We start from the raw sequence: 20777 nt of genomic DNA, 5'->3' as shown, positions 1-20777 counted from the left end.
ATTCTGATCCACATAGTGCTTCATTGGGCCTGATTCTCATTTACACTAAGGATTCTTTACACTGCTCTAGTCATTTAAAGAAGACGTAAAGTGGGTGCAAATATAATTTACTCCCACTTTTTTAGGCTCTGTTACATTGCCAAAGTGGTGTAAAACGGCCTCAGCATAAATGAGAATCAGCCCTCAGAAATCATGGTAAGGTGATGTAAATTACCCATTGGTAAAGGGATGCAAGAGAAAGTGTGCAAGTGTAACTTGCCTATTAAGGGTCTGGAAGAGGGAAGTGTAGCCAAAAAAGTAAGTAAGTGGAGGGTGTAAGAAGGTGTAGATTTCATGTAGCTCACCCACTACTTTAATATTATCCAGCACAATGGAATAAGACTCCAGTTCAGCAAGCTACTTAAACATGTGCCTAGATTAAAACCTGTAAGTAGTACCATTGAGTTCAAGTGCTACAAGTTAGGCTTGTGCTTAAATACCTATGTTACATACCAAGTCTTTGATTCTTTCAGGTCCCACTTCTTGCTTGGATGTAGTGAATAGTGGTGGCTACAGGGAGCTGGCTGCAGTCCTATGGCTGGCTGCTTGGTCCCAGCAGATGTTAGAGTTGCAGGAGGGCCGTGGCCCACCTCCCTAGCTCAACCCTGATAATCTCCCTTCATTCCACTTACACCTTGGAGTGCTGAGCAGCTGGCATAGGAGGCAGTTTCATCACCGCCACGAGTTTTACACGAGTAGAGATTCCTCCTACATAGGGGGATTTCTCCAGGGGGAATCCCTGGCCAGTTTAATTTCACTTTGCACTGTATAAATGGTGCAAAATGAATTTAGTGGATAGTGAGTCTTGCTCTTAATGTCCCTTGTCATTCCTGTACAGTTTTGTAGACTTCTTTTGCCCACCTACCAACATGTAATCTGTACCGCCTTCCTTGTCATCTGCTACATATAGAGGATTTCAGCCTCCAGGCTGTTTACCTGGCACTGTTTACCTGCGTTAAATTGACTCTGACATTTAAGAAAAATAATAATCTGGAGTGTTATCACATAACTTTTTTTTAATTTCACTCTGAATATCAAGGTCTAATTCAGATGGGTCAGTGAGAGTTCAGCAACAAAAGTGCTGTGAAGTGTGTCACTTACAGCCTGGTCTCCCCACATCGTTCATCCTCGGAATGCTACCAGTTTGCATCACCTACGTCTCTGCTCCTGCCATAGATACGTTTGCACTTTATTCTAAACTAATCCTTCCCCTAACTGAAATGTAAGGCCACCGACCACCTCCTTTTCAAGTCTCTTATCCAAACTCATTTCTACCACGGGACCTACAAGCAATCAGCCACTTTTTAATAGTGAAGGGACAGTTGCAGGAGTTGATATTTATTTGTTATTACAAAACATAAATGTTTGGGCTTTCAGAACATTAGATGGACTTTCACAAGCACTTGCCTTAACTCCACTTCGTGGAAGTCAATGGTCCCATTGATTAAACTGGGAGGAGAGCTAGGCCAACACTGTGTGCTTTTCAGAATCTGACCTGTTTATGTGTGTGTAATAAATGTGTCTATTTGATTTTGTCCCTTTCTCCCTTTATATTATTATTTGTATTGCAGGAAGCACTAGGATTCCCAGTCATGCACTAGGACCCCCTTGTGCTACACAGACACAGAACGAAAAGACAGTTCCTGCCCCAAGGATCTTACAGTGGTTGCTCCTCTTCTCAGATTGTAAACTTATAAATCATGGGTGTGATTGCAGCTTGAGCAGACATGCCCGAGCTAGCTTTAATGAGCTACCTCGGCTGCTGGAACCGCCAAGCCCCGCACACACTTCAGCACTGGAACCCTGAGGCATTATTCAGGCATCTTGCCTGCATGCACTGTCGTGGCTTTACTTCTCTTGTAACTGAGCTAGCTAAATTAAAGCTAACTCAAGTATGTCTACTTGAAACTTCAGTCGTAGCCCATGATTACAGTATAGACATACCCTGTGTCTACCACTATTATTGAACGGTGCTTAGCACAATGGGATCCCGAGTGAGGTCTTTGGGCTCTACTCTGATATAAATATATTATAAATCATATTACTTAGACATTACTCAGGCAAAGTTCCTAGTGAGGGTAAGAACTGAGCAAGAATGTTAGGACTGAATGCTGATTTATTACTTTTAGTACGCAAGTGCATTAGTGTTATGTAAATCATATTGATTAATGAAAAAAAGTTAGCTACGTTACTGCTGGCTACAAATTTTAAGTTCATAATGAGAGAAAGTTTATTGATATCCTCTTTGATGAAAGGTTTTGTGTGGGTGAAATATATTTTCTACCGTTAAAATAGATAACATATTTTGGTAATAGAAAAATCACACTGTTTTTTCCAGCATGAAAATAATCCCAGCAGGAGTAGACATAGTGCACCACGCTAATTCCATTTTACTTTAATATAAAGTGGAAACTTAATGTTGTTTGTGAGATGTTACTACTGCATTGCCAAAACTGGATTTCTGCAAGAGCAAAATGACTGATGTAGTTACAGACATCATTATTAAAGTTTGCTGTAGTTCTCCAGCCAAACTGTAATAATCATTATTTCTAAGATCTAGCTTTAATTATTTCAATGTTTTTATGGTTTCTAATGTTTTTAGTTATCTTTTGTTACACAACCATAATTTTTTTCTAGTATTTTTGTCTCTAATACAGTGAGCATTATTAAACAATTGGCATTGCTTCACCTAATTGCTGAATATGTGGTATTTTCTTACACAGAGACTAGGAAATACTGCAAATATATCACACAGAATTATCAGGCACATAGATGAACATGGCATTTGTAAAGGGAAATCATGTCTCACCAGTTTATTAGAGTTCTTTGAGGAAATCAGCAAGTATGCCGACAAAGGCGATCCAGTGGATAGCGTGTACTTGGACTTTCAGAAAGCCTTTGACAAGTTCCTTCACTAAAAACTTTTAAGCAAAGTAAGCAGTCATGGGATAAGAGTAACTGATTAATAGATAGGACGCAAAGGGTAGGAATAAATTATCAGTTTTCACAGTGGAGCGAGGAAAATAGCAGGGTGCCCGGAGGATCTGTACTGGGCTGTGCTGTTCATCATGTTCATAAATGATCTGGAAAAAGGGGTAAATAGTGAGGTGGCAAAGTTTGCAGATGATACAGAATTACTCAGGATAGTTAAGTTCAGTGTTGACTGAAGAGTTACAAAGAGATCTCACAAAACTGGGTAACTGGGCAAGAAAATTACAGATGAAATTCAGTGTTGATAAATACAAAGTAATGCGCATTGTAAAACATAATCCAAAATATATGCAAAATGATGGAGTCTAAATTAGCTGTTACCTCTCAAGAAAGAGATCTTGGAGTTACCATGTATAGTTCTCTGAAAACATCTGCTCAGTGTGCAGCAGCAGTCAAAGAGGCTTACAGAATGTTAGGAACCATTAGGAAAGGGATAGATAATAAGACACAAAATACAATGCCTCTGTATAAATCCATGGTATGTCCATGTGCGGTTCTGTCACATGCTCTCAAAAAAGATATATTAGAATTGAAAAAAAGTACAGAGAAGGGCAACAAAAGTGATAAGGGGTATATAACAGCTTCCCTATGAAGAGAGATTAAAAAGATTGGGACTGTTCATCTTAGAAAAGAGAGGACTGAAGGGGGAAATGGTAGAGGTCTATAAAATCATGAATGGTGTGGAGGAAGTGAATAAAGAAGTGTTTTGTTAACTTTCTCATAACACATGAACCAATGAAATTAATAGGCTGCAGGTTAAACAAACACAAGGAATTTGTTCTTCACACATAGTCAACCTGTGGAACTTTTTGCCAGGGGATGTTGTGAAGGCCAAAAGTATAACTGGGTTAAAAAAAAAATTAGATAAATTCATGGAGGATAGGTCCATCAATTCATATTAGCCAACATGGTCAGGGATGCAACCTCGTGCTCTGTCTGGGTGCCCCTAAACCTCTGACTGGACGACAGGGGATGGATCATTCCGTAAATTGCCCTGTTCTGTTCACTCCCTCTGAAGCATCCGACCCTGGCCGTTGTCAGAAGACAGGATATTGGTCTAGATGGACCACTGGCCTGACCCAGTGTGGCCATTCTTACAATAGGAGATGCTGCGGGGATGACAGTTCTTTACAGTAGAAGGGAGACCACGCAGTGCATGGCTTTGTGTGAGCTGTGCAAAGAAAGTGACTGACTACATTTGTAGTGTTGACGAATTGAAGGCCTGGTGATATTCAATGTGGAAACAAGAATAGGTGAAACAACAAAGGGAGAAGCCAAGGGGATTAAAGATAATAGGGGCAAAACAGCAGGAGGAGAAGAGGAAATAATGTTTGAGGCGTGGAGCTTTAATAGGTGGAAGTTAGGTATGTCACCAGAGTTATGGGCACACTATATTTGAACATAGTATGGTAGGTATTCAGTAAGGGCCAGATTCTGATACCTTTACTCATGTTGAGTAATACTCAAGTAGCCTATGATGGGGTGTACAAGGCCCGCCAGTCCTCCAACACCCTGCCTAAGGAAAGAGGAAGCGAAGGTGGGTTCTCCAGCTCTGCCTATGGAGGCTGCACGGAAGCAGCCAATCAGAGCCCTGCAGGCTTATATCAAAGTAGCTGCAGGGCCTTAGTAGGTCAATTCCTGGCTGGAATCAGTGGAGCGAGGAAGGGTGCTCCTCTCTGTCCACAGGAGCTCAAGAGGCTGCATTTGCTTAAGCTGAGAAAGAGGACCCTAAGACAAGGGGTGAAGATAAAGGGACCAGATGGGAAGAGACCCAGGAAAGCAGAGGCAACTAATTGAAGAGAGCAGTAGGTCGCTGCTGTTCATAGGGTCCCTGATTGGAACCTTGAATAGGGCAGATCTAGGTTTCCCCACTGGCTACTGGCAAAGTGGCCTTTAAGCCCTGAGAGGGGGTAAGACTCATTTAGAAGCCCAAGTGAAGGGCTGAATTTAAAGGGCCCAGAATTGAGGCTGAAGACCCTGGTGAAGGCAGACAGTTTGTTGAACTCTGCTACCCCAGAAGGGGTTCATTTTTGTCTGTGACCCGGGCCAGAAGGCCGAGTCACTGAACATTCAACAAGTGAGATTGACAACCTACAGGGGGCTCCAGTAGCAGGAAAAAGCCTCCAATACTACATGTAGCACTTCTCAAAGAAAACGTACTTAGTACGAGTAAGGGTTTCAGAATCTGGACCCAAGCAAGTATGTCACCACACTCACTTACCTAGTTTCTCTGGTTTTAATATGCTTTTTGTTTTTCATGCCTATTGATTTTGGTTTCCTAAAAGGGCAACAGCAACAAATATTTCTTAGACTGGAAGGCTAGCTGTTAAACCAAATTTGTGAAACTCTTTCTCTACCAGGGGAATATTGATAGATTGAACTGTGAGTTAATAATGTTCAGTTTTACCTGTGCACTTAATGAATAAATGAGATCACCATGGTGTCTTTTTAACTTTATAAAGACAGAAGTTTGATCTGCTTTCATAAAGGAATCATTTAATCTTTTTTTTTTAAACTGTTGCTCCACTTAAAATTTCAACCAGGTGCCAAGGCCTTCTGCTGTTGAAGATAGCAACAGAAGGTCCTTTTTCACTTTGTCAGTGAAACTACCTTTCTCTCTATTGTATAAAAACAATATCCAAGCTCAGGGAGGCAAGTTAGGAAATCTATTTGCAGCTGATGGCTTGGGCTTGTTATGCCTCTAACAGGTAAAAAAGATGCTTTTAAAGTTCTGTGTGATGAAATAATACATGGAGACAGATTATGAAATATTTTTGACTGATCAGACAGGCTCTAGTTTTAGTTGTTTGCATTTGTGACAAACTCTAGAATACCTGGTCAGAGATTGGAGCCCCATTGTGTTAAGCACTGTACACACATACAACAAAAACACAAGTGGCTGTTCCAATGGGCTTATGATCTTATGAGACCAAATCAAATATAAAAGATCTTGGTCTCCCTGTCAATAATCCTAGGAAGAAGAAGGGGTCTACAGCAAGAAAACTCATACCAAAGAGGAGTTTGTGAATAAACTGAACTTGATAGTGAAGTATTACAGGTACAGAATAGTCCATTGGTTCTCAAACTGGGGGTCACGACCCCCTGAGGGGGTCGCAACCCGGTTATGCGGGGGGTCGCAAGCCCCGACCTCAGCGTGTGGCTGCAAGTTGCGAGCCCCAACTGCTGTGCCAGGCTATGAGTCCCGACTGCGACGCATGGCTGCGAGCCCCGACCCCTGTGTGGAGCTGCGGGACTGCGAGCCCCGACCTGGGCACGCGGCTGTGAGTCCTGACTCCGACCCCTGCGCCGGGCTATGAGCCCTGACCCTGACAGGGACGCATGGCTGCGAGCCCTGACCCTAGTGCGCAGCTGCGAGCCCCGACCCCAGTGCGCAGCTGCGAGCCCTGACCCCGAGCTGCGAGCCCTGAGCCCGACAGGGACGCGTGGCTGTGAGCCCCGACCCCGGGCTGTGAATCCTGACCCCGACCCCGGTGCATGACTGCAAGCCCCGACCCCGGTGCATTGCTGCGAGCCTCGACCCCGAGCTGCGAACTCTGACCCGGCACCGGGCTGTGAACCCCAACCCCGACAGGGATGCATGGCCACGAGCCCCGACCCCTGCGCCAGGCTAGGGGCTGGTCAGGAGCGGGGCTGTGAGCTCCGGCCAGGTGTGGGGCTGCGATCCCCGACCCCCCCATGGGGCTGCGAGCCCTGACCCCAACCCTGGCCAGGAGTGGGGCTACAATCCCTGAGTCCGACCACCACATGGGGTTGCGAGTCCTGACCCCAACCAGGAGAGAGGCTGTGAGCTCTGAGCTGGGGCATCCAGGACGCTGAGAGCCCCACCCCTGTACTGGGGTTGTCAGGCGGAGCCCAGCCATGCGGAGGGTTATTACTTGCTTCAGGTCATTAATTGCTGTCAAGTATGAAAATAAAATTCTACTTAAAAATAACTTTTCCACTTATATTTAATTTGATAAAAATGTGTTTTAGTCTTAATTTAAAAGCAGTGAGAAAAGGTAAATTCATTTTAAGTAATAGAGTTTAAATTTAGTATTTAATATAGTGTTAAATATAAAAAATGTGTTTTTAATTTCTTGGGGGGGGGGGTCGCACTCAGAGGCTTGGTATTCAAAAGGGATCACCAATACAAAAAGTTTGAGAACCACTGAAATAGTCAAAAGTAGCTTTTGGAGTCATTCTACTGACTGCAGGCAATGGGAGGATGACTAGTATATAGATATCTTTGCTGATATGGTGCAGGAGAAGGAGAAGTTGCCTCATTTCAGGTGTGGCTTTTTGCTTTTCTGATGTTGCCTTTATATACAGTAGAACCTCCGAGTTATGAGCACCTCGGAAATGGAGGTTGTTCTTAACTCTGAACAAAATGTTATGGCTGTTCTTTCAAAAGTTTACAACTGAACATTGACTTATACAGCTTTCGTACTATGCAGAAGAAAAATGCTGCTTTTAACCATCTTAATTTAATTGATACAAGCACAGAACGTTTCCTTACCATGTCAGATCTTTTTTATAACTTTCCCTTTATTTTTTTTAGTTTACATTTAACACAGCCCTTTATTTATTTTTTTTGTCTCTGCTGCTGCCTGATTGCGTACTTCCGGTTCCAGTGAGGTGTGTGGTTGACCAGTCAGTTTGTAACTCTGGTGTTTGTAACTCTGAGATTCTGCTGTGAGGGGAGGCTCTATGTTTTTTGCCTCCCCAAGCACGGCAGTCAGGCAGCCTTTGGCGGTGTTTCTGCGGGAGGTCCGCCCCGGTCACGCGGATTCGTCAGCGGTTCTGCAGGAGGTCTGCCGGTCCTGCGCCTTCGGCATACCTGCCGCCGAAGCTGCGGACCGGCGAATCTCCCACAGAAACACTGCCGAAGGCCGCCTGACTGCCACCTGCACAATGACCGGCAGGCCGCCCCCCGCGGCTTGTCGCCCCAGGCACGTGCTTGCTGCGCTGGTGCCTGGAGCCGCCCCTGTCTACTGTATATGTAGATAGATAGATCTATTAGCACATAAGACTACTATCCCTAAAATTAAGTTGTTTTCCCTGTAAAGCCCAGAAGTGTTGGTGGTTTGAGGGGGGACAGAGGGAAGTGAGGATGGATGTGCAGGGACAAAATAGGCAAGGGGGAAAAGAATGAAATCTTATTTCTGTAGAACAAGGAACCAAGAGGCAGATGAAAGAACATAAGAACGTGCATAAGGAAATAACTATAATTTTTAAGCTATAAGGTTCAATACCTATAATATAAATTGTATGCTGTCAGGGTCTGTGAAAGATAAAATCCCAGTTAAATAATTCAAAGCCGTCTTCTCAGTGCTGTGTATTTAAACCGGGATGGAGTGGGAGTGGAACATACTACTTTTTAATGAAAAGCGTCAAATATTTGATAATGCAGCACATCTGGTAATTAGGTTAACACAGGATTGATGTAATGGTGACCCAAGTCACATTTTAAGAACCCTTGTCTTCACATTCACCTGCTCTTATTAGCTAGCAAAGTTTAAAGGGAAGAATCACAATAATAGAATTCACATCTATTAAATATGGTTTTTATTGAACAGTTTTAATAAGTGAACAAAGAACATCATATTACTGCATTACAATTCAGACAACAAAGTGCATGGGGAATTTTTTCAACTGGAGTGAACTTCTTGAAGCAATATTGTAGTACAGCTCCGGGTGTGCTAAATATAGGTTTTCACTTAATGGATGGATGAGATCCCACTATGCAGAAAAAAGCAGAGCAGTATTTTTCTTCCATATTGAACAAAAGTTTTGATTTGTGATTCTTGATGTTGAAGGTAAAATAATACAGTTATACATCAGGTTCTAAAAGGCCATCAGTCCTCCGTAAGGCTCTAAATCAGGAAAGCATCATTTTAACACATGCTTAAATTCATTCCTATTCAGCAAACCATTTAAGTATGTGCTTAACTTAAAGCACGTCTGACTGCTTTGAATAATGATGCACTGCCGAATTAGGGCCTGAGGACATAAGGACCTGATATCCATCACTATTCTTGCCCCATACGAAGTCCATGATTAGTTTATTGACTACTTATTGTAGGAAGATTTTGAGAAGTACAGTAGACTGTCAAACACAAAGCTGTGTTCATCATGGCAATTTCTAGTCTACATAAAATGGAGTGCAGGAGGTTCTGTCATTTTACAGCCATTGAGTCACTTGTTTCAACAAGATATTGATGTCTCTTCCAACAGATATTAGGGAAAGACAAGTGGCTGAAGGCCTCCAGTAGCAGAGGAGACAGATCTAGAACGGAAAGAGTTTATATAGTGAGTGGATCTTGAAAAAAGAGTAAATAATGTGGTGGCAAAGTTGGCGGGAGCCCCGGGCTCTTTTAAATTGTTGGCCCCAAGGAAGCTGCCCCCTGCCGGCTCTTACTGGTACGCTGGACCAGACCGGCTTACTTTCACCTCTTCCCCTCCACCCCAGAGCCCAGACTCCTGTCCCCCTCTGCCCCCCACCCCACCCCAGAGCCCAGGGATTCAGAGGAAGAAACAGCCTGATAGTTCAGGCTTGCACAGAATTTCTTGCGCGCTGCCTTCTCCTTCCCTCAGGGCATGCTGGGAACTGCAGCTTCCAGGAACCCTCTGACTCAGTGGTTCCCATACTTGTTCCGCCGCTTGTGCATGGAAAGCCCCTGGCGGGCCGGGCCGGTTTGTTTACCTGCCGCGCCCACAGGTTCGGCCGAACGCGGCTCCCAGTGGCTGCGGTTTGCTGTTCCGGGCCAATGGGGGCTGCGGGAAGGGCGGCCAGCACACCCCTCAGCCCGCGCCGCTTTCAGCAGCTCCCATTGGCCTGGAGCAGTGAACCACAGCCACTGGGAGCCGCAATCAGCTGAACCTGCAGACGCGGCAGGTAAACAAACCGGCTCGGCCCACCAGGGGCTTTCCCTGCACAAGCGGCGGAACAAGTTTGGGAACCACTGCTCTGACTCCCTCTCCCTCCCAGTGTCTTCTATGTGCAAGCTGGGCTCTGCCAGGTCCAGTGACCCCTAGTGGTGGCTAGCAGCACTGCAGCCCATTTCTCTGGTGGAAAGGAAATTCTGCATGTACAATGTTAATTTCTGCTGATTGCCACATTGCGCAGTGGTACAGGATTCCCCCAGGAGCATAACTCAAATGGAGTAGCATGACTAGACAGTTTTAGGTATTTGTTAACTGTGGCTAACTTAAAATGTATACTCTCCACCCACAGAGTAACCTACTCCATCCATTAACAGAAACCAACAATCTTTTTAATTGGGTTACTTGTTGTTCGCTCTTTTGACTGAGCTGTACCTTAATTAACAATTTTCTTTTTTTATCTCCATCCCATTTTCTGTTCTCCTATTTCTGTGCTCCATTTCTCTTGCTTTTATTATTTACTTGTACTCTGTGTTTCCCGCTTTTTCTTTAAGCCTTCACACACTCATTGTGTGCCTGGGGTGCAATCCCATACTCTGAAACTAACTGAGAATATGAATGCTGAATGTGATCTGAAAGGAGTAATTACTTATTTTGGCATCCATGCAGAATGTATTTATTAAGTAAAGACTGGGGGTGGATGGGAAATCTATACAAGAAGTGAACAAATGATTCTAATGTACCCCATTAAAGCATTTCAAAATATACTGTGGGGAAAAATTATGCATTGGCTGAAGGATTGGATTTACCCTAATAGGTCCTTTTAATCTCTAGTTGGACTTGGTAGTCACTTTCTTTTACGTGTTTAAGTTTCCAAGCAACTTTCAGATGGAGATCTTTCAATTTGAAACGCGGGCTATCTTGGGTTGTTTTTCAACAAGGTGCCACTTGAGTTGGGTTTGTTCAGGAATTCATGCACTGTGGTATTCCAGTCTCCTTCTAAGAAAATTGGAATATCTGATTTTTGTTTTGAAATTTCAATGAAATAAAGTTGCCATTTAGGGTTACAGATGGATTCCAGAATAAGATGCTTGTTGGGAAATATATTCTGTAGTGATAAGGAGAACCAGACATTTTACTCTGGTCCTGGGGATACCATGGTTAATATATTTCATGCTGCTAAATGTTAGTGAGGGACCAAAAATGACCAGATTTAGCAAGTGCAAGCCATGTATAATCCAGTGTCAGAAAACAAAATCAAATCAATTGATCAGCCAAAAATGTTTAAAAACAAATCATAACTGTGTCTGAAATCAGAGTACTCATCTTACATTTTCTTTATTTTGGGTTAGACTGTACGTTTACATTGTGCCCAGAGTGAAAAATGGCATCCGTGACAATTTAGAATCTGTCTATACAAACTGTATGAATTCTGGGTGATATTATGACTGGGGGTGCCCCTCAGAAATTTTTCACATAGTACACACAACTGACCTCCCTCGTGTCCACTCCTCAGTGCTCCCCACCTCCCCTCTCCTGACTAGCTCTTCCATGCAGGCACTCACTGCAGCTCCACCTGCTTGTAGCAGGTCTGTAGGCCATCACTGAGCAAATCCTGCGGGCAGAGTGCGGGGGCACACGGGCTGTTGGAAGTGCGGAGGAGCCAGGCAGGCCTCTGGGAGGGAGCTCTGGTGGATGAGCTGGCCCCACAGCAGCGGCAAGGAGGAGCAGCACTGGTTGCCCAACGGCCCATTCAAGTTTGGCCCCAAACTCCTTCACATGGCAGCGGGGACAAAACTGAATGAGTGGTATTACGATGTGGTGAAGGGGCTGCAGTGTTAAGATCATAAGAATGACCATACTGTGTCAGATCAATGGTACATCTAGCCCAGTATCCTGTCTTCTGACAGTGACCAGTGCCAAATGTTTCAGAGGGAGTGAACAGAACAGGGCAATTGTCAAGTGATCTGTCCCATTGTCCAGTCCCAGCATCTGGCAGTCAGAGGCTTAGGGACTCCCAGAGCATGGGGTTGCATACCTGCCCGTCTTGGCTAATAGCCATTGGTAGACCTATTCTCCATGAAAAGTATAAGTGGGCCAAACATGAGTGGGCAGTCGGGTGGCCTGCCCAGCCCTCACCCCAATTGCAACAGTCTGAAATCTGGGCACCCTTGCCAGTGGTAAACACCGTGCAAATAGCTGAGGGCGCCACTGATTATGAAGTGTTACTATGAAAACTGCTATATCCCAAATGCCTCTCTGTATGTATCTTTGTTAGACGGCAAACTCCATTTTGAATGGGGGCGGGGACTAGTTGCCTTCTCTAGTTGTCCTTTCAACTCCGTGTTGGAAGAAAGTTCCAACAATGGTAGGGGACACAGGCCTAACAATAGAGGGTCATTGAATTTAAGCGCTTGACTATGGAAATATAACTGCTATAGACAATAGACTGGCTCCCAGCCAGGATGACTGGCTTAGCAGAGGAGAAGTCACCTTGAAAATGAAGTCACGTAGCCGGGGTTTATGCTCACCAAGCAGGACATCATCTGACAGAGGGACTAAAAGTTATATAAGGAGCTGATCTATGTGGGGTCTTTGGCCATTTGATCTCCAACTGAAGAGAGAGAAGCAACCCAACATGTAAGTGAAATGCCAACAGACCCCGGTTATTGGCGGGTGGAATTCAACCTGGGACTCCTGGAGCTTAGTGCATGAACCTCTTCCGCATGAGCTAAAAGCTAACTGGCTGTAAGCTAAGGCTGTAGAGCAGACTCATTAATATCTCTCTGTAAGTGGTCTCGGTGCCACTAGATGGGACAGAACACCACATCCAGAAGGTGTGTGGGTTACATAGGGGCCTTCATGAGGCTGGGCCTCTGCCTGCTTTCCTGAGCCCATATTCCCCCTCCTGCCCCCTACAAGAAGTCCTAAGGGTAGGGTAAGCTAGTAAGGGGCATTGCCATTAGGTTGCTTGTTTTCTAAATTATTTGTGCTCTCTTGTGCTTTATATGATTGTGTTAGACTCTGGGCAAGGTGTGTGGTAAATGGTTTACAATTACCACAAGCCTCCAGAGGGAGTTAAACTGTAAACCAGAAGACTCATACATTGGGGAGAGGGCTTGTTTAAGCATGGGGGAGTCTGAAATATCAGCACTGAGCCAAGGGGCTTAGCGACTGGACAGCAGGTCCCAGCTCTCAGGATGGGATTGTAGAAAAAGGATCTCTACCCCAGGCGCGTGCTTAGGGACCCCAAAGACCAGGGCAGTGTCTGGACCCCATTCAGCCCCAGCAGACTTAAAAAAAACCAGGGATCTAGAGGCTTGGATTTCCCTCATGGCAGTGTGGTGGGTGGATCTGTGACAGCATCTAGGCGCACTGCCCTAGGAGCACACTAGAGAAGAAATTGTGATGCTTGCTTCAGCGGGGAAATACTCTGCTACTGGTCTATAATAGTAGCAGATTATTTTCCTTTCCATGCTGTCTCAGCTCTGCTGGTCAACATATTCAAGTGTGGAATCAAAGCCTGCCCATTCACCAGGTCTGTCTGACCCCTCCCCACGCACCATGGCGATGGGAGTGGTGGGCTTGAAATAGCTGCTCTTCCCCCACCTGTGCTGAGTCCATACTCAGAAATAGCTCATTAGGGTTGCCAACTCTGACTGAAGCTATTCCAGGAGATTTTTTTTCACAACATGACATAATGCCATTTTCTTAAAATATCCTATTAAAATCTCCTGGGTTGCTTTCAATAGGAGTGGGGTTGATGCCAATTCCTGGAGACTCCAGGTCAAACCTGGAGGATTGGCAGCCCTATAGCTTGTGCAGGGAATAAGAGGGTGCTGAACTTCCCGAGTGGGTGCATAGACAATCTTGCTTTTCACAAATATGTTTTCATAAATGCTGTCAACGTTGAGAGTTTATTTTTTCCATTAAGGATGAAGTTAGTTTGCTTTTAAAGTTTGCTTGATGGAAATCCTGAATGGCAATTAAAATCACAGATAGTGGGAGCATTCCATCATACTTGTAGCTGTTTGTCTTCATTGTGTCAGAAATCAATGATGCTGCTATGGAAAACAACATGAAATGAAGAAATAAAAAGTCAGTCAAAACCTAAAGTTATTGCATGTAGTACTGAATTATTAAACAATCTAATTTTAAAACTTCACAAATACCATCAGCACTGAAACATCTCAATTTCATCTGCAAAATCAGGTAATAGATGTAGAATAAACCCAGCAACAAAACACTTTCAGTAGTTTTAACTTTAATTTGTGATTTTATGTGCATGTTCTCTTCAAGTTCAAGACACCTGTGGACAAGTTGTGGTGAAATGGATATAAAGTCTTGGAGTATCGGCAGGATGTATTTAAGAAATCAGTGGAAGGAGAGTGGTATTTGAAGTACTGCTTAATAGAGAAAAACACTATGAATGCAGGACTAAATTCAGTCCTGGCATTAACAGCTGCAAAGCCCCTTCAGAGCTAACCAGGTTCTGGTAACTAGTGAATCCCATCCTATGGCTTATGGATCACTAGTGACACAGGTTGGACTTGCTGCTGTTCTGCAGACACCTGACTGATCAGATTATGCTAGTTTTCCTCCTTGTTTCCTATTCCCAAATCACAGTAAAGGCATCTTAACAATATCTGTCACACAAATAGACCTTGCTCTGCTTTGCTCTGGGTCAAGCAAAGTTAATGTGCGGCGTGTATAGGCACCGACTCCGGGGCTGGAGCTACAGGCACCAACTTTCCAGTGTGCCGGGGGATGCTCACTGCTCAACCCCTGGCTCTGCCACAGGCCCTGCCCTCACTCCACACCTTCCTGCGCCCTCCCCTGAGTCAGCCGTGCCCTCGCTCCTCCCGCCTCTCCCCCAGAGCCTCCTGCACACCACGGAACAGCTGATCGGGAGGTGCGGGGACAGAGTGGGAGGTGCTGATCAGCTGCTGGTGGGTGGAAGGCGCTGGGAGCGGGGGTGGGGGGAACTGATGTGGGGCTGCTGACGTATTACTGTGGCTCTTTGGCAATGTACATTGGTAAATTCTGGCTCCTTCTCAGGCTCAGGTTGGCAACCCTTGCCCTAGAGCCTTGTGGTGGCTCCCATAGTCTTCACGAGGGATCATGGCTATGTGGCCATGTGTCCAGCTTGCCACCTGCCAGTGGAGGAAGCCTCAGAGAAATTTGTTGTCCTTGTTTATCTTCTCCTTTTCAGTGTGGGTGGGTGGGAGGATGGTGATGTCTGTCCTAAAAGGGGGGTTAATATTAAGAAAAATGACATGAGCCAATAATGTTCTGTTCAACTATCTCTTCCTTTTTGCCCAAGAATGACATTTGTTAGCTGAGAACTCAGTGAAAACCCTGAAACCAGGAAAAGAAAAGCACTTTTCCCCGAATGAATGTTCATTTGACTTTTGATTTTCAGATATCCTAATTTTAACTGTTTTGTTTTCTTTGATTTTGTGCACATAAAAGAGAGATTTTGATCGTATCTTGTAAATTGCCTTTATACAACACAAAGCAGCACTCTAGAATCAGGGCTGCTGCTAAATGTTATTGCTGCAGGTAGCAGCTCCCCCTAGCTGTTTGCTAAGCTTTTGAAGCCCAGTATAACCACTCCTCACAGAAACCTCTCTTTCTCAGATACCATGAAATATCCCTTTGGGCTTGTCTACACAAACGTTTTGTTCACAGTGGCGGCAAGCTGGGGTGTGAATCTACTCCACACTAGCCCGTTGTGCCCAGCTGTCCATTTGGACCCTGCTGTTGTGCATTAACAGTTCCTTAGTGCACTTTGATTTAGTTCCTTTTCAAAGCGGAGTAGATAAAAGAGCGCTATAGAACTGTTAGCGTGTGCCAGCAGGCTCCACATGAACAATTACTGTGTGGTAGGCAAGTGAAGTGCGAGGTAGATTTCCAAGCTCTCTACAAACTAAATGTGCAAGTAGCGAGACCTTCCTCAAATACAAATTCAGAACAGAGAACTCTGATTAGAAAGGGATGGAGGGAGGGGAGAGGAAAAAACGGTAAGACTTGCAGATTGGCGGCTTCCATCACAGAAGGGCAATTTACAAGATGCCACCAGAATCCCCCTTTCTCTGAGACATTTGTTTGGCTGCAATCAGCTCTTCCTGGTAATGTCCTACGATAACTGCAGGCAGACTGAAGATTGGACAGAACTGGTAGGCTAGTAGCATTGAAAGGTATCTGAGCATGGCATTCTGTGTAGCCCACCGAGCTAGCTTGTTGCTCCTTGTGTCAACCTATTGGCTTATAAACAACACTGCACTGTTGTTTATTCACATGTGCGCTACCTTGGGTTTGTTGCCCAAGACCTAAAAGCCCGGAGGAACAATTGTTCTGCCTTTAGCTCAAGGAATTTGATGTGGACAATCAGTTCCCAATAGATCAGGTTCCTTGGGATCATATAGACATACCTGTGCTAGCTCTCATTGAGCCAGCATGCTAAAAATAGTGTTGCTACAGCATGAGCTAGCCATGCTGAGTACAAACCAGCTTAAACCCTGTGGATATGTACTGTGCAGGGCTAGCCCATACCACTTGCTGCTGCCCATGCGACCAGGACTGCATTACTATATTTAGCATGCTAGCTCAATGAGAGCTAGTGTCAACCTGTCTAACCAAGCGGGGAATCAGACCCCCTAATTTCAACTAGGCATATTATACTTGCGATCTGCATTGATTTCCAGTTAGTTTCTGGTCACAATTCAAGATGTTTTGATCCTATTAAAGCACCGATTGGTTTGGAACTTACGGTCTGACTAGGCAATGTGCTTGATATTTGATACTTGACCAGTCCCATTTACTTCAGTGGAACAATTCTATGCCTAAAGTTAGGTATGTACTTGAGCATTTTGCTGAACAGGCTTAACAGGGGTAAGATGTGATGTTTGTTGACTTTGAAAGGGTAATTGGGAAAGGAGGATTTCATGACTCATATAAATAGAGATGAAGGAGTTGGGGTAGTGAAGCAGAAGACGGTGTTTTTTTGGTGAAGATTTTAATGAAAAACTTTTCAGTTTTTTGACCAGGTTCGTTCATAAATTTTTTTTACTGTTTATGCACAATGGGTGATGTATAGGCACATCTTAAAATATAAATAAATACGAGGAAAAAGCTGAATAAGAATATATTTGATTTTATAGGCGCTATCAGTTTTCATCCTCGGAGTCCCTTCCGCTTCACAAATTTTAGTAGATGCCAGAATTTTGCCTTTGATACGGCCTTAAAACATCTCCTAGAGCTGAAATTGTGTGTGTGTGTGTGTGTGAGAGAGAGAGAGAGAGTGTGTGTTTTTGGCTGATATTTGTCAGCTTTTGGCCAATATCTTGGTTTTTCAGCTGAAAACACAAAAATGTCCATGAAAAACATCAACAAAAATATTTTTCTATTTTTGTCAAATTTCCCTGGGGGAAACCAACTCTAGTTTATAATGATGTACGTGGTGTTTTTCCTGCCCTCCCGGAACACCATATAGCAGTTCATTGATTCAGTATTGACTCTGAGGGAAAAATGTGATTTACTAAATCAGTAACAAAACTGTGCAGCATCCTGGCTTTTCTTTCATGGTCTCCCATTTAACTATTTGATCAATCCTGCCCCTGTTTGGCTTGTGAGATCTAAAGACTTCACAACTCCCAGTGCAATAACTGCAGGAGGAATTCAGTAGTTTTGCAAGAGAACCCAGAATTGCCTCACCAGAAGTACATTGTTGTCTTTTGCTCTAGGCACCAACATGGCATATAGAAGTGGACCTTCAACTACAGTACTTATGACATATGCTTGACAGATGTGATTTTTTTAAATTGCCCATTTGAATGATGTTCATATAAAACATCTGCAACTGATAAGACTTTTTCTTTTTGCACGTGTAGAATTTTACAATAGCAACCATCATTTTGTTTAGAACACTTGTTAAAAACAAAACTTGTTCAGAGGCTGAAATGGCGTATGCAAAGTTGTAAATGCAATTGCAGACACAGTCATAACTATTGGCTCAATCCTGTGTAGTCCTGAGTGCTTGTCTGTGATGCTGCTCTCATTTCCCACTGACTTACAACAGCGTGAGTGCACACTTGTAACTGCTGGTTAGGAAAGAACCGTATATCTTGTTAATTTGGTTGATATCACAGCGTAACCTGAGCACAGATGGTATGCTTAATCATGGTTATTTCAAGCCCTGTGCAGCACTGAAAATATAGGGATAAATGTTGTACAATTAAATATCAGCGACAAGACTAGATATTTTTACTTGTAGATGAATTAGCTTAAAATATACTTACTTTAAATGGTCAAAAGTAGACATTATAGTTACATTAATGTCTCGCTGCAGAGCAGAAAATTACATGGATTTACATTCTGCATGGAGAGCTGGAGCAAAAGGAATCCATGGATTCTGTGACTGTATTCTCATAACTTCTGTAGAACTAAGCAAAAATGTGCAGAAAACATAAATGCACAATTCTAAAGACTTCCATTGCTCCTGATCACTAGTATTATTACTTTAATGATAAGGCAAAGAACTTGTTAGTCATATGTTGTAGCAAACAATCCAAGCAATTTTGTGCATGTCTATCATATAGTTTTATGTATAAATGTCACATTTTCAAGTCACTTATTAGGTAGGGGTTGTCTTACATGTAGATTATTTCAGTAGGTTAAATATGCTAACTAGGTTACCAAATCAATAAATGAATGGGGGAGATAGATGTGAACAGCTATGCTTAGAAAAAGATGGCAAGAGAAAGTTGTGGGGCAATATGAGGAGATGGGATAAACTCTCATAACTGGGAGAGTTAATTATGTTTGTTAATTTCAACATCCCTAAAAGGCCCTTCTTGTAAGAGAATTGAATACATAGTATTGCAATTACAAGACATGATTGCAGTTAAGTTTGTATTCCTGGGCTGGTTGTGGTTAGAAAAACCTGTTCTCTTTACCTTATGTGCCTTTACCTTATCTTTTGTTCAGAGCATCACAGCTGAACATGCTGTACATGTACAGCATCTTTTTTTCCCACATGAATGTGCAATATTATTGAACACCCAGTGTTGTGATCTGTAGGTTGCTTGCCTGTCTCCTATAAGGTGCATGACTTTTTGTCTTGGTTCCAGCTGGATTCATTTCCTTGTGGTATCATTTGCCCTATGGTTCTGTTGCCTTGCCACGGTCTCAGAATGTTATGTTAGTGGTGTCCCCCAGGGATCTGTACCGAGCCCAGTCCTATTTAACATATTCATAAACAATCTGGAAAAAGGAGTAAACAGTGAGGTGGCAAAATTTGCAGATGATACAAAACTACTCAAGATAGTTAAGTCCCAGGCAGACTGCAGAGAGCTACAAAAGGATCTCACAAAACTGAGTGACTGGGCAACAAAATGGCAGATGAAATTTAACGTTGATAAATGCAAAGTAATGCACATTGGAAAACATAATCCTAACTATACATATACAATGATGGGGTTTAATTTAGCTGTTACCACTGAAGAAAGAGATCTTGGAGTCATTGTGGATAGTTCTCTGAAATCATCCACTCAATGATAGCGGCAATCTAAAAAGCGAACAGAATGTTGGGAATCATCAAGAAAGGGATAGATAATAAGACTGAAAATATCATATTGCCTCGATATAAATCTATGGTATGCCCACACCTTGAATACTGCATGCAGATGTGGTCGCCCCATCTCAAAAAAGACATATTGGAATTGGAAAAGGTTCAGAAAAGGGCAACAAAAATGATCAGGGGTATAGAACGGCTTCCGTATGAGGAGAGATTAATAAGAGTGGGACTTTTGAGCTTGGAAAAGAGGCGACTAAGGGGGGATATGATAGAGGTCTATAAAATCACGAGAGAAAGTAAATAAGGAAGTGTTATTCACTCCTTCTCATAATACAAGAACAAGGAGCCACCAAATGAAATTAATAGGTAGCAGATTTAAAACAAACACAAGGAAATATATTTTTATGCAAGGCACTGTCAACCTCTGGAACTCCTTGCCAGAGGGTGTTATGAAGGCCAATACTATAGCTGGGTTCAAAAGGGAACTAGATAGATTCATGGAAGATAGATCTATCAATGGCTATTAGCCAGGATGGACAGGAATGGTGTCCCTAGCCTCTGTTTGCCAGAAGCTGGGATTGAGTGACAGGGCATGGATCACTTGATGATAACCTGTCTGTTCATTCCCGTTGGGGCACCTGCCATTGGCCACAGCTTGATGGACATTTTGGTCTGACCCAGTATGGCCGTTCTTATGTTCTTATCTATGTATGATTTCTTCTGTCTGAACTCTGCCTGTTCTTGCCATAGCCTTGAATCTACTGCAGGGGTGGGCAAACTTTTTGGCCTGAGGGCAACATCTGGGTATGGAAATTGTATGGCGGGCCATGAAGGCTCACAAGATTGGGGGCTGGGGATCAAGAGGATGTGAGGGCACCAGCTGGAGGTGCGGGCTCTGGGGTGGGGCTGGGGATGAGGAGTTGGGGGTGCAGGAGGGTGCTCCGGGCTGGGACTGAGGGGTTCGGAGGGCGGGAGGGGGATTAGGGCTGGGGAAGGGGGTTGGGGTACAGGAGAGGGCCAGGGGGGCAGGCTCCAGGTGGCACTTACCTCAAGCAGCTCCCAGAAACAGCGGCATGTCCCCTCTCTGGCTCCTATGCAGAGGCGTGGCCAGGCAGCTCTGCATTCTGCCCTGTGCGCAGGCACCACCCCTGCAGCTCCCATTGGCTGCGGTTCCTGGCCAATGGGAGCTGTGAGGGTGGCGCTTGGGGTGGGGGCAGCGTGCGGCGCCCCCTGGCTGTCCCTATGTGGAGGAGCTGGAGTGGGGTCGTGCTGCTGCTTCCGATAGCCG

General features: G+C 44.1%; 1 protein-coding gene across 14 annotated transcripts in view; it reads left to right on the top strand.

The window, feature by feature from the left end:
- Window positions 1-20777, top strand: part of TPK1 (thiamin pyrophosphokinase 1) — a 476657-nt gene that overhangs the window by 151877 nt on the left and 304003 nt on the right. The window lies entirely within an intron of this gene.

Source organism: Mauremys reevesii, linkage group 2 (genome assembly GCF_016161935.1).
Source record: "Mauremys reevesii isolate NIE-2019 linkage group 2, ASM1616193v1, whole genome shotgun sequence".
Taxonomy (NCBI): domain Eukaryota; kingdom Metazoa; phylum Chordata; order Testudines; family Geoemydidae; genus Mauremys; species Mauremys reevesii.
The sequence above is the reverse complement of the archived record's forward strand: the minus strand, read 5'-3'. Positions and strand labels throughout refer to the sequence as shown.